Source organism: Trichomycterus rosablanca, chromosome 14 (assembly GCF_030014385.1).
Source record: "Trichomycterus rosablanca isolate fTriRos1 chromosome 14, fTriRos1.hap1, whole genome shotgun sequence".
NCBI lineage: Eukaryota > Metazoa > Chordata > Actinopteri > Siluriformes > Trichomycteridae > Trichomycterus > Trichomycterus rosablanca.
Window position 1 is genome coordinate 28855909 of NC_086001.1, and position 14835 is coordinate 28870743.

At 40.9% G+C, this 14835-nt stretch overlaps 1 pseudogene; it reads left to right on the forward strand.

Moving 5' to 3' along the window:
• LOC134326772 (zinc finger protein 850-like) overlaps window positions 1–14835 on the forward strand; it is a 244743-nt pseudogene that overhangs the window by 87514 nt on the left and 142394 nt on the right.

Here is a 14835-nt window from a genome sequence, read left to right on the forward strand (position 1 = left end):
CAGTGATATGGTTTCTCTCCTGTGTGAATACGCTGGTGTTGTTGGAGATTACTCTGCGCATTAAAACTTTTTCCACACTCTGAGCAGTGATACGGCTTCTCTCCTGTGTGAATACGCTGGTGTTTTTTTAGGTTAACATGTTGAGCAAAACTCTTTCCACACTCTGAGCAGTGATACGGTTTCTCTCCTGTGTGAACACGCTGGTGTTTTTTTAAGTTAACATGTTCAGCAAAACTGTTTCCACACTCAGTGCAGTGATATGGTTTCTCTCCTGTGTGAACACGCTTGTGTTTTTGAAGGTTACCCTGTTGAGCAAAACTCTTTCCACACTCTGAGCAGTGATATGGCTTCTCTCCTGTGTGAATGCGCTGGTGTTGTTTGAGATTACTCTGCGTAGTAAAACTCTTTCCACACTCTGAGCAGTGATATGGCTTCTCTCCTGTGTGAATGCGCTGGTGTTGTTGGAGATTACTCTGCGTAGTAAAACTCTTCCCACACTCTGAGCAGTGATGAAAGTTCTTCATGTTTATGCTTTGATAAGACTGTAGAAACTGTTTCCTTGGAAAGCAACAGAAATAAAGAAACAAGTCGATTAATTAGAATTACTTTTACTACATTAATACCACAATAATATTAAACTCATCACCTAGTAATAAAAACATTAAATTCACTTCACGTCTAAGTGAGAATCTGAATTCAAAGAACATCAAGATAAAATACTTATAAATACTGCAGATCTTAATAATTAAATAACTATAAATAACTTGATATAAATAAAGATATAAGAGATCTGACTTTCTCAACATCAGTCCTGCACCAAGCAAATCTAATCCAGTTCATGACAGGACTAATAATTAGCTCACAAGTGTAAATCTTTGGTGTGCTGGGAGTAAAAAAGGCTTCATAAAACACCACAATTATGAGCATAAAGCTATTTTAAACAGTCTGAATATATTAACCTAATAATATTACATAACATAATAAAATAAAAAGAAAAACAAATGCAACATAAATGTAAAAGAAACAAACAAGAAAACCCTTTACCTTCCTGTTAGAATCCTGGCAGCCACTTTAACAAAGCTGGTGTCTCCAGCAGGTCGTTTCTAATGAAGAACGTGCAGAAGATCCTTCTTACCAAGTGACTCAGCTACAGGTCTAGAGTTTAGTCCTTAAATAGAGCTGAGGACAAAGAGCCAAGACCAGTTAAAAACTCTGCATTGGTCAATCATCAGCCAACTATTCACACCTTCTTGTGTGAAGTACTAGCTCATTATCTATGGAACGTGTGCAAATGAACTAGATGCAGCCACAAAGCATGATGGGTGAAGTCAAACTACACCTATTTATCTGAGCAGAGAAGTTATTTACATTTAATCCTAAACACAGACAAGGAATTGAAAGGCTATTCTGTAAAGTGAAATGACATGAACTTAGATAAAGCTTTTATGATAAGAATCTAAGTCATGTAAAATGCTGTATGTATATTTGTGTGAATTAGTTTCTACTGTATATGAGGAACAATAAGAAAACTATAAGAGGAAACACCCACCTATAGATTTATCTGTATTTATGGTGTAGAAATATTTACTGTGCACTTGTGTGTCTGTGAACTGTTTGATTTACTACTGCGGTCAAGCCTCCACTTCAAAATGCTCAATCAAATCAGCTCCCACATTGTTTGTGAAGATGTGTGTATACTAAACATTACGGTAAAAGCATCTGGTGGAACTATTTAGGATAGAATTTCAGGGTTTAAAATAAAAGGTTTGGTAATAACTGGACATTATGATTTTGCTTTAAATTTAAAGTCAACTAAAATGTAATCCAAGCTCATTTCCGTTTTAATTTAGATTGTTATTAAATGAAATAATCTTGATTACATGAATTGTTATTGTTACTAAAAGGAATCTACTTGTTTCCACAGAACAATTCCACATAGTACACCACCTGTAGATGTCACTCAGTTAATATCAAGTTATTCTGATGTATCATTTCTAAATACAGTCTAGAAATGTGACAATATAAAAGACCTTTATTATAAAGTTTAAGGGTACCAAAAAACAGTGTTTAAATGTGCATAAAACTTTGAGCATAGACCATGTGATCTGTACCGTAAAACATGGTGTAAATGGACCCAGGTGTAAATAGCATTTACAACAGGGTGCAAACTGTACACTTTGCTGTTTACACCAGGGTGCAGATAGCATCTGCCTAATTTAAAATAGTTCCTCATGTAACCTGAAATTCTATTTATAAATCATTAGTTAATAATGAAGATTGGAGAGGAAAGAACAGAAAAGAGTAAAAGTGAAATTCAGAGCTTTCAGTATTTAAAGTGTTACTATTAAAAGTTATTTTATGAGATCTAAAACGATTATAAAAAATCAATAAAATGACTAATAGTTTAATGACAAAATATTACTAGCTGTAATACCAATGTAAACAAAATACATCATAAAAAGTATCAATAGGAATGTAAAATAAAATTATATTATTCATAATAAAAGATTCACCAGTAGTACTGATCGATCATTTGCCATTTCACCAATATCTGTGACACCCTGAATTCTGGGCTAGTTTCAGCTTCAGGGTTGATTTTAGACCAGACATTAGGCTGGATAATTTTGCTGAACCTGGCAACTCTCATGATTTTCCCGCCTAATTAGGCTTGTTTACAAATTCAGTCATGGTTAAAAATTGAGCCAACATCCAACAGTTCACATATTTCTACACCATAAATACAGATAAATCTATAGGTGGGTGTTTCCTCTTATAGTTTTCTTATTGTTCCTCATATACAGTAGAAACTAATTCACACAAATATACATACAGCATTTTACATGACTTAGATTCTTATCATAAAAGCTTTATCTAAGTTCATGTCATTTCACTTTACAGAATAGCCTTTCAATTCCTTGTTTGTGTTTAGGATTAAATGTAAATAACTTCTCTTCTGAGATAAATAGGTATAGTTTGACTTCACCCATCATGCTTTGTGGCTCCATCTACTTCATTTGCACACGTTCCATAGATAATGAGCTAGTACTTCACACAAGAAGGTGTGAATAGTTGTCTGATGATTGACCAATGCAGAGCTTTTAACTGGTCTTGGGTCTTTGTCCTCAGCTCTATTTAAGGACTAAACTCTAGACCTGTAGCTGAGTCACTTGGTAAGAAGGATCTTCTGCACGTTCTTCATTAGAAACGACCTGCTGGAGACACCAGCTTTGTTAAAGTAGCTGCCAGGATTCTAACAGGAAGGTAAAGGGTTTTCTTGTTTGTTTCTTTTACATTTATGTTGCATTTGTTGTTCTTTTTATTTTATTATGTTATTTAATATTATCAGGTTAATATATTCAGACTGTTTAAAATAGCTTCATGCTCATAATTGTGGTGTTTTATGAAGCCTTTTTTACTCCCAGCACACCAAAGATTTACACTTGTGAGCTCATTATTAGTCCTGTCATGAACTGGATTAGATTTGCTTGGTGCAGGACTGATGTTGAGAAAGTCAGATCTCTTATATCTTTATTTATATCAAGTTATTTATAGTTATTTAATTATTAATATCTGCAGTATTTATAAGTATTTTATCCTGATGTTCTTTGAATTCAGATTCTCACTTAGACGTGAAGTGAAGTTAATGTTTTTATTACTAGGTGAAGAGTTTAATATTATTGTGGTATTAATGTAGTAAAAGTAATTCTAATTAATCGACTTGTTTCTTTGTTTCTGTTGCTTTCCAAGGAAACAGTTTCTACAGTCTTATCAAAGCATAAACATGAAGAACTTTCATCACTGCTCGGAGTGTGGGAAGAGTTTTACTACACAGAGTAATCTCAAACAACACCAGCGTATTCACACAGAAGAGAAACCATATTACTGCTCAGAGTGCGGAAACAGTTTTGCTCATCAGGGTCACCTTCAAAAACACCAGCATATTCACACAGGAGAGAAACCGTATCACTGCTCAGAGTGTGGAAAGAGTTTTGCTCAACACGGTAACCTTCAAAAACACCAGCGTATTCACACAGGTGAGAAGCCATATAACTGCACTGAGTGTGGAAAGAGTTTTACTGAAAGTAGTGACCTTAAAGTACACCAGCGCATTCACACAGGAGAGAAACCATATCACTGCCCTGAGTGTGGAAAGAGTTTTACTCAAAGTAGTGCCCTTAAAGTACACCAGCGTATTCACACAGGAGAGAAACCGTATAACTGCACTGCGTGTGGAAAGAGTTTTAATCAGCAGAGTAAACTCCAACAACACCAGCGTATTCACACAGGAGTGAAACCATATCACTGTTCAGTGTGTGGAAAGAGTTTTGCTGAACATAGTACCCTTCAAAAACACCAGCGCATTCACACAGGAGAGAAACCGTATTACTGCCCTGAGTGTGGAAAGAGTTTTACTCAAAGTAGTGCCCTTAAAGTACACCAGCGTATTCACACAGGAGAGAAACCGTATTACTGCTCAGTGTGTGGAAAGAGTTTTGCTCAAGAAAATAATCTCAAACGGCATCAGCGTATTCACATAGAAAATCTACATCACTGTTAAGAGTGTGGGAAGTATTTTATTGCACATTATGTTCTCCAAACAACACCAGCGCATTCACACAGGAGAGAGGTCGTATCACCGTTCACTGTCTGAAAAGAACTTTAGTGAAAAGAAGATCCTTTAAGTACACTACACCAGCGCATTCACATAAGAGGATGACCCATATTGCTGCTTATAGTGCAGATGAAGTTGTACTGGAAGCAGCATTTTTAACAGACACCAGTACGGTCACACAGAAGTTACGTTTTTGTTACAATTATCAAATGTACATGATGGTATGAGTATGATCATTAATCATCAAATGTAATGTGGTGTAATGTACCAACCTCAGATCTGAATCTGTTTTATTCTTTATTCAAGTTTAATCTACTTTAATAAACAACTTTTACTTTTTGTGGAAGAATTTTACCCTGGTCTTTATGGTGTTTGCATAAATTCTTCATATTATGAATGCTAAGTTTTCATAAATGTATAGCCTCTTACTTTAACACTTCTAGGTCTACACTCCAAAATTCTAGTCTTTAGATGATTTCCACTTAGCAAATAATGAACCGTCCTCAACCAGAATGTACATGAGAAGGTGTGAATGGAGGGCTGTGGACTGAACAGTGTTGCATTGTTCTATCATCATGAGTCTTTGTTCTTTGTGTTTATCTATAGACCAAATTAGTGGTAGCTAAACTCCTTTGTTAAAAGAAATACTCATATTTACGTTTAATTATCCCACCATCTTCTAGTGCATAAAACCCAGTTCATCTAAATCCTAATACAGACTGCACTGACATGTTTTGAAATTACATTTAAAAATAAATAAATACTATTGTGGTAGTTCAGGTGTTTTCTTATCATGGAGGTGACCAATTGACCAAGACAAGTTGAGGGGTCAGGAGACAAGTGTTTCTTTATTGATAAATATCTGTATTTGTTAAACTGTAAATTCCATCCGAATTTGATTTCAGCAAATGTGTCCACGGTTGTTAAATAAACTCACGGTCCATGTATTTGTATGTAGGCTTGAGCTGGAGTGACAATAGAAGACAGATGTAAAGGACTGGGTGGGTAATAATTTAAAATAGTTCTTCATGTAACCTGAAATTCTATTCATAAATCATAACAGAATGAAAAGACTAAATCATTAATAATGAAGATCGGAGAGGAGAAGAAAACAGGAGAGGAAAGAACAGAAAAGAGTAGAAGTGAAATTCAGAGATTTTAGTATTTAAAGTGTTACTATTAAATGTAATAAGAGCGACCAATACCGCTACTAGGTCCCACTGTCACTCAATCACAGTACTTGGATGGGAGACCGCCTACACAGTTTGTGTAGCAGGGCTGGACAACGCCTCACTATTGAAGTGGAAGGTAAACCCACACTTCTGCAAGAATGGAAATAGTAAGTAAGTACAATGTTTTTATAAAGCTATAAAACTACTTCCACTGAACAAAGTACACAGATCTCACACTTGTCAGAGACAACGTTTGAAGCCCAGGTCAATAGGACCTGCTAGTTAGAGAAGGCTCACTTGTTTGTTAGTTTAAGTCCAAAAGTGGGTGTGGCCCATAGGGGGATCAAACCCGCAACCTTGACGTTATTAGCACCACGCTCTAACCAACTGAGCTAACCGGCCGGTGTGCAATTGACAGGGCATATACCCACATACCCGATTCTACACTGACAGCCCTTCAGTTATGGAGCTGCCACACAGAAACGATGGAGAGCTTTACTGTTGTTGAGCAGAACAGATCTTCGTGTGAGATGACTGAGGTTCATGTATTTTTCTTTTAAGAATAAATAAAAGCTGAAGCTTTTAACCTCATACTTTCCTAATACTTTTATTCTACACGCTCTAAATTTCTTTTAGTCTTCTGCCATGTGCAGTGCAAGAATTCACTAAATTACACAGCAGTTCTCTTTTCACTTATTTTTGCCATTGACAAATTTGATTGTAAGCATTTATAAAGGTCATGCCACGTTCATTAGGTGAAATTAAGCCAGAATTAAAGATGGTAGAAGAACAGGGTGGTATTATTACTTTCAGTGATTAAATTACTCAGGTTAGAAAGTCCTGATACACAGCACATGCTCACCTGACTCTCTCAGCCATGCTACCTTTAATCTTTGAAGTGGGTGTGGCCTGTACAGGGATCGAACCCGTGACCTTGGCGTTATTAGAACCACACTCTAACCAACTGAACTAACCGGCCAGTTTATTGGTTAACTTCCAACTCATTATAGAACAATCCAAGCCAAATCCACTCCGATTCATTTATTTATTTTACTCTTTGTTTTGCTGAACATCAGCTCACAAACTTTGATTGCTCGCTACTTGTTGACATGCATATTTGGATGTGGTATCATTATGGAGTTTGCATGTTCTCTCTGTGTCCATGTGGGTTTTTTCCGGGTGCTCCAGTTTCCTCCCACAGTCCAAAGACATGCAAGTGAGGTGAACTGGAGACATTAAAATGTCCATGACTGTGTTTGATATAACCTTGTGTAATTGCAGTGTTTATTAGCCTGAAGTAAACGTTAGCTAGTCATGTGACCAATGTGTACCGTCCAATACTAACAAACAACACTGCGTGTGTAGGGCCAGTGTAGGGCCAGTGATAGCTTAGTGGTTAAGGTACCGGACTAGTAAACAGAAGGTTGCCGGTTCAAGCCCCGCCACCACCAAGTTGCCACTGTTGGGTCCCTGAGCAAGGTCCTTAACCCTCAATTGCTCATCGTGTTCTGCTCGTTGTGTAAGTCGCTTTGGATAAAAGCGTCTGCTAAATGCTGAAAATGTAAATGTAAAATGTGTGTCTCTGTGGCGCAATCGGTTACCGCGTTCGGCTGTTAACAGAAAGGTTGGTGGTTCGAGCCCACCCAGGGACGAGTTCCCTTTATTGCACAAACTGCCTGTTGATCAAACGGATATGAGACACAACAACGTGTAGCTTCACAGAATAGTGGAAATAAGTAACTGAAAAACATCCAGTAAACAACAGTCCTACAAGCACAAATATCCACCTGATAAGTCACCGGAGACCGGCTGTACAAAGTGGAAGAACGTCCTTTTGGTTTCAGTAGATGTTAAATGAATATTTTCACCCAACATGGGGCTCAAACCCACAACCCTGAAATTAAGAGTCTCATGCTCTACCGACCGAGCTAGCCGGGCTTAAGCAGCATGTCAGAACAGACAGCTCATCGATCAGACCATCAGAGAGATGTAGGTTTAATTCACTAACATCACGACCAGATTAAGAACTAATTTACAGTTTACAAACAAACACAATTCAGAATAAACAACAGAAACAGACACAGACTTGCTGTCACTTTTAAACTACTACCCTGACTTGTTTTGAGTTATGAGATTTGCAGTATGATGTTAGTAAAAATGAATTAAAGTAATAGTACTTTTACTTGAGTACAATATTTTAGTACTCTTTCCACCTGAGTGAAATGTTAATGTTCCCAATACAGTGGGGCCAAAAATTATTTAGTCAGCCACTGATTGTGCAGGTTCTCCTACTTAGAAAGATGAGAGAGGTCTGTAATTGTCATCATAGGTACACTTTAACTATGAGAGACAAAATGAGAAAAAAAAATTCATAAAATCACATTGTAGGATTTTTAAAGAATTTATTTGTAAATTATGGTGGAAAATAAGTATTTGGTCAATAACAAACAAGCAAGATTTCTGGCTCTCACAGACCTATAACTTCTTCTTTAAGAAGCTCTTCTGTCCTCCACTCATTACCTGTATTAATGGCACCTGTTTGACCTCGTTATCTGTATAAAAGACACCTGTCCACAGCCTCATGCAAGATCTCATCCCGTGGGGTCAAAATAATCATGAGAACGGTGAGCAAAAATCCCAGAACTACACAGAGGGACCTGATGAATGACCTGCAGAGAGCTGGCACCAAAGTAAAAAGGCTACCATCAGTAACACACTACGCCGAGAGGGACTCAAACCCTGCAGTGCCAGGCGTGTCCCCCTGCTTAAGCCAGTACATGTCCAGGTCCATCTGAAGTTTGCCAGAGAGCATATGGATAACCCAGAAGAGGATTGGGAGAATATCATGTGGTCAGATGAAACCAAAATGGAACTTTTTGGTAAAAACTCAACTCGTCGTGTTTGGAGGAAGAAGAAGAACCCAAGAACACCATACCTACTGTGAAGCATGGGGGTGGAAACATCATGCTTTGGGGCTGTTTTTCTGCAAAGGGGACAGGACGACTGATCCGTGTTAAGGGAAGAATGAACGGGGCCATGTATCGTGAGATTTTAAGCCAAAACCTCCTTCCATCAGTGAGAGCATTGAAGATTGAACGTGGCGGGCTTTTCCAGCTTGACAATGATCCCAAACACACCGCTCGGGCAACGAAGGAAGTGGCTCCGTAAAAAGCATTTCAAGGTCCTGGAGTGGCCTAGCCAGTCTCCAGACCTTAACCCCATAGAAAATTTGTGGAGTCCGTGTTGCCCAGCGACAGCCCCAAAACATCACTGCTCTAGAGGAGATCTGCATGGAGGAATGGGCCAAAATACCAGCTACAGTGTGTGCAAACCTGGTGAAGACTTACAGGAAACGTTTGACCTCTGTCATTGCCAACAAAGGTTATGTTACAAAGTATTGAGTTGAACTTTTGTTATTGACCAAATACTTATTTTCCACCATAATTTACAAATAAATTCTTTAAAAATCCTACAATGTGATTTCCTGGATTTTTTTTTTCTTTCATAGTTGAAGTGTACCTATGATGAAAATTACAGACCTCTCTCATCTTTCTAAGTAGGAGAACTTGCACAATCAGTGGCTGACTAAATACTTTTTGGCCCCACTGTACATGCACATAATACACACCCTATACACACACGTAATACACACACCTTATACACACACACATTATACACACACTTTATACACACACATAATACACACATGTAATACACACACATAATACAAACACACCTTTTACACACATGTAATACACACACACACATCAGTACACAATCACACATCATACACATGTATGAGATGTCAATACCAGGGTGTGTCAGTACCAGGGTGTGTCATGGTATGGGGGTGTGTCAGTACCAGTACCAGGGTGTGTCATGGTATGGGTGTGTGTCAGTACCAGGGTGTGTCATGGTATGGGAGTGTGTCAGTACCAGGGTCTGTCATGGTATGGGGGTGTGTCAGTACCAGTACCAGGATGTGTCATGTTATGGGGGGGTGTCAGTATCAGTACCAGGATGTGTCATGGTATGGGGGTGTGTCAGTACCAGTACCAGGATGTGTCATGGTATGGGGGTGTGTCAGTACCAGTATCAGGGTGTGTCATGGTATGGGGGTGTGTCAGTACCAGGGTGTATCATGGTATGGGGGGGTGTCAGTACCAGGGTGTGTCATGGTATGGGGGTGTTTCAGTACCAGTACCAGGGTGTGTCATGGTATGGGGGGGTGTCAGTACCAGGGTGTGTTACACACACACTTATACCTAGGGTACCCTGTTACCCCCAGGACATGGGGAGAACATGCAAACTTCACCCGGGAATTGAACCCAGGACCCACCAGAAGCCGTCCCACAGTGGAAAAAGTCAGTTTATGTGCAGTCACATGAATCCAGTCATGCCCATATATGGTAAAGGTAAATTCACTCTGCTCCCTCGGAACGCTGTGACATCACAATGTGGACCTGTGCTCTTCAGGAGCAGCATTTTGATTTTCTCCTCATTTACGATGGCTGCTTCTCTGAGACAGAGGTTTCTGCGTGTGCTGTGTTGCGGGGCGCCTCCCCGGGCGTCCTCCGGGGGCGACCCGGGTCACGGGGCCGGCGCGGAGGCTGAGGAAGCGCTCCTGATGGAGGGGTTTCTGTTTAAGAGGACCAGGAGTGTGTTTAAAACCTCGAACAGGTCTGTACACTGATGCTTAGTGTATATATTAGGAATTATATATATATATATATTAGGAATATATATAATTATCAATATTATATATATACACTGAATATTATATTTATACACTCAATATTATATATATACACTCAATATTATATATATATATATATATACTGTATATATACAGTGTATCACTAAAGTGAGTACACCCCTCACATTTCTGCAAATATTTTATTATATCTTTTTATGGGACAACACTATAGAAATAAAACTTGGATATAACTTAGAGTAGTCAGTGTACAACTTGTATGGCAGTGTAGATTCACTGTCTTCTGAAAATAACTCAACACACAGCCATTAATGTCTAAATAGCTGGCAACATAAGTGAGTACACCCCACAGTGAACATGTCCAAATTGTGCCCAAAGTGTCAATACTTTGTGTGACCACCATTATTATCCAGCACTGCCTTAACCCTACTGGGCATGGAATTCACCAGAGCTGCACAGGTTGCTACTGGAATCCTCTTCCACTCCTCCATGATGACATCACGGAGCTGGTGGATGTTAGACACCTTGAACTCCTCCACCTTCCACTTGAGGATGCGCCACAGGTAGCTCAGTTTCAGGGTGTTAGCAATCTTCTTATAGCCCAGGCCATCTTTGTGGAGAGCAACAATTCTATTTCTCACATCCTCAGAGAGTTCTTTGCCATGAGGTGCCATGTTGAATATCCAGTGGCCAGTATGAGAGAATTGTACCCAAAACACCAAATTTAACAGCCCTGCTCCCCTAACACACTGAAACTGAGCTACAGCATGGTGGCCAAGGTCATACAGCGGTTTTCCAGGACAGGTTCCACTCGGAACAGGCTTCGCCAGGGTCGACCAAAGAAGTTGAGTCCACGTGTTCGGCGTCATATCCAGAGGTTGGCTTTAAAAAATAGACACATGAGTGCTGCCAGCATTGCTGCAGAGGTTGAAGACGTGGGAGGTTAGCTGTCAGTGCTCAGACCATACGCCGCACACTGCATCAACTCGGTCTGCATGGTCATCATCCCAGAAGGAAGCTGACGCACAAGAAAGCCCGCAAACAGTTTGCTGAAGACAAGCAGTCCAAGAACATGGATTACTGGAATGCCCTGTGGTCTGACGAGACCAAGATAAACTTGTTTGGCTCAGATGGTGTCCAGCGTGTGTGGCGGCACCCTGGTGAGAAGTACCAAGACAACTGTATCTTGCCTACAGTCAAGCATGGTGGTGGTAGCATCATGGTCTTGGGCTGCATGAGTGTTGCTGGCACTGGGGAGCTGCGGTTCATTGAGGGAAACATGAATTCCAACATGTACTGTGACATTCTGAAACAGAGCATGATCCCCTCCCTTCGAAAACTGGGCCTCATGGCAGTTTTCCAACAGGATAACGACCCCAAACACAACCTCCAAGATGACAACTGCCTTGCTGAGGAAGCTGAAGGTAAAGGTGATGGACTAAACCCAATTGAGCACCTGTGGCGCATCCTCAAGTGGAAGGTGGAGGAGTTCAAGGTGTCTAACATCCACCAGCTCCGTGATGTCATCATGGAGGAGTGGAAGAGGATTCCAGTAGCAACCTGTGCAGCTCTGGTGAATTCCATGCCCAGGAGGGTTAAGGCAGTTCTAATAATGGTGGTCACACAAAATATTGACACTTTGGGCACAATTTGGACATGTTCACTGTGGGGTGTACTCACTTATGTTGCCAGCCATTTATACATTAATTGCTGTGTGTTGAGTTATTTTCAGAAGACAGTAAATCTACACTGCTATACAAGCTGTACACTGACTACTCTAAGTTATATCCAAGTTTCATGTCTATAGTGTCGTCCCATGAAAAGATATAATAAAATATTTGCAGAAATGTGAGCGGTGTACTCACTTTTGTGATACACTGTATATGTATACAGTATATACGATGTGTTTGATGTGTGCAGGCGGTGGTTCATCATACAAAATGATCAGCTTCTCTACAAGAAGAGGTTTAAGGTAGGTCACATGATTTTACATGATCTAAATGAGCTCTCTCCTGGACTCTCTCCTGTGAAATACCCATAATGCACTGCAATCTTACGCCCCTCATAATTCAGGCGCATCACAGCAGAGGTCGACTTCTGTGCCAGGATGCGCCCCTAACCGCCCCCGTCGTGTTTACGTCTTGGACGATTTCACTGAAGTTTATATCATCGACTGTATAAATAAGAAGGTTTTATGTTCTATTCCCCCAGCGTGACTTCACGGTGCTGGCTGAAAACCTGCAGCGCTGTTCGGTCCAGAGCTGCGAGGACGCCGGGCGACGCTTCTGCTTCCAGGTGGTCACGCCCACAAGGTAAGTCCAGATCATTAATCATCAGAGATAGACAGATGATCAATAAACAGACAAAAGATAGATAGACAAGATGATGGATAGAAAGACAGACAGGTAGATAGACAGACTATTTATCCATCTGTCTGTCTGAATGTCTGTCTATCTATCTGTTTATCTACTCAATCTGTCTATCTGTCTGCATCCTATATAATCTGTATCTATCACCGTGTGTGTACAGGAGCTGTACGTTCCAGGCCGACTGTGAGGCAGGTAAACGGGCGTGGATCAGCGCCATTCAGAACCTGACTGAGAGAGAAGAAACAGTCGAGAGCGAGGTGAATTATCATCACCACTATACTCCGGGAGGGGAGGGGTTCGGTTCTCGGCTCTGTAACACCAGTTTAATCCGTCTAAATCAGCAGGAATCAGACGGGTACAAGAACGATTCGGAATCAGATTCCTCAAGCAAGCAGACAGACTCCCAGGGACCACAAGTGTCTTCTGAAGCTCCAGGTAACCTTAACACCACCACGTTCAAGCCCGACACTATTAAACTCTAGTGACTATATATTTAACCCTTGGGCTTCGTAGGTGGGATCAGTTCTGGAGAAGTCGTCTGCGATGCTCTCGAGAACAAGGGTGAGTACGCCGAACCTTTATGTAAACCCTTATTTTTGGTCCACATGACACATGGAGCATCATTGGTGATACTTGTGTTGAAGATGCTGAAGGAGAACCCACCGACGGAGAACATCAAGAGGAGAAGACGACCAACACGAACCCGGACAGCTTTGAGAGCGGACACACTGTCGAAGAGCTGCTGGGAAAGGAAGACTGCGGTTCTGTCTACGAAGGCGACCGTAAAGCGGATGGGAACCAGGTGAGTATCAGTTTGCTGTGTTGATTCTCCCCTGGGTCCTCTTATGGCTCCAGATACCTGTGACGACCAAACAGGACTTTATTGGGTCACTGTGGCGGATGGGCTCTTCCAGCATGGCTAGAAGAGCATGACCAAGACTTAAGAGTACTACCCTGGCCCTCTAATTCCCCAGACTTAAACCCAGTTGAGCGTCTGTGGGACCACCTCAAGCAGCATCATGGCTCTAGATACCTGTAACCACCTACCAGGACTTTATTGGGTCACTGTGGTGTATGGGATCTTCCAGCAAGGCTAGAAACATCCCACATTGGTTGGAAGAGCATGACCAACACTTCCGAGTACTACCCTGACCCCCTGATTCCCCAGACTTGAACCCACCTCGATTGTCATGTTGGCTTTACGGATCCTCCCCTGGATCCTCCCTTGGCTCCAGATACCTGTGACGACCTTCTGAAGAGTCAGATGTAGCTGTTTGGGTTCCTCTGCTCATGAATGAGATACATGTAGAATGAAACAAGAAGAGGCCAAATCAGTAATAATAATAACATGTCTCTTGTGGGCAGCAGGTAGAAGTTCCATGCGCTGTACCCAAGACAGACGACACCACAGAGGGAATGTCACGTGTGGTTGAGGACATCTGTGAGCTGCACAAGTGCTATGAGGTTTACAAAACCATTGGATCAGGTAACTGGTACTACTTTCAGTCTTCTCTCTGCCTTTGTGTAACACAGATGTGCATCTTTTAAAACCTGACAATATTTTTTTTAATTCAATCTTTCTTCAGGTGGTTATGCGACGGTCAAGCTCGGCAGGCACATTCAGTGGCTATCAAGATCCTGGAGAAGAAAGAGCTCGGGGTTAGTTTCAGCAAAACTGTCTGTTAAGGACGGACGCATCTCAGTTTCCAAACGTTTGTTTCTCCTAATTCTGATCTGAAAAGTCATAAAACTGTTCCGGTTTCATCAGCATTGCAGGATGAGTTGTCCGATTTGAGGATAGAGATCGAAGCCCTGAAGAACCTCAATCATCAGCACGTGTGCCGCTTGTACCAAGTCGTGGAGACTGCTGACCAGATCTACCTGGTGCTTGAGGTACCATCAGTGGTTGGAAACTATCAGATTTGCTTCAATATCTGGATTTACGATGATTTGCTGCTCACTTGACTC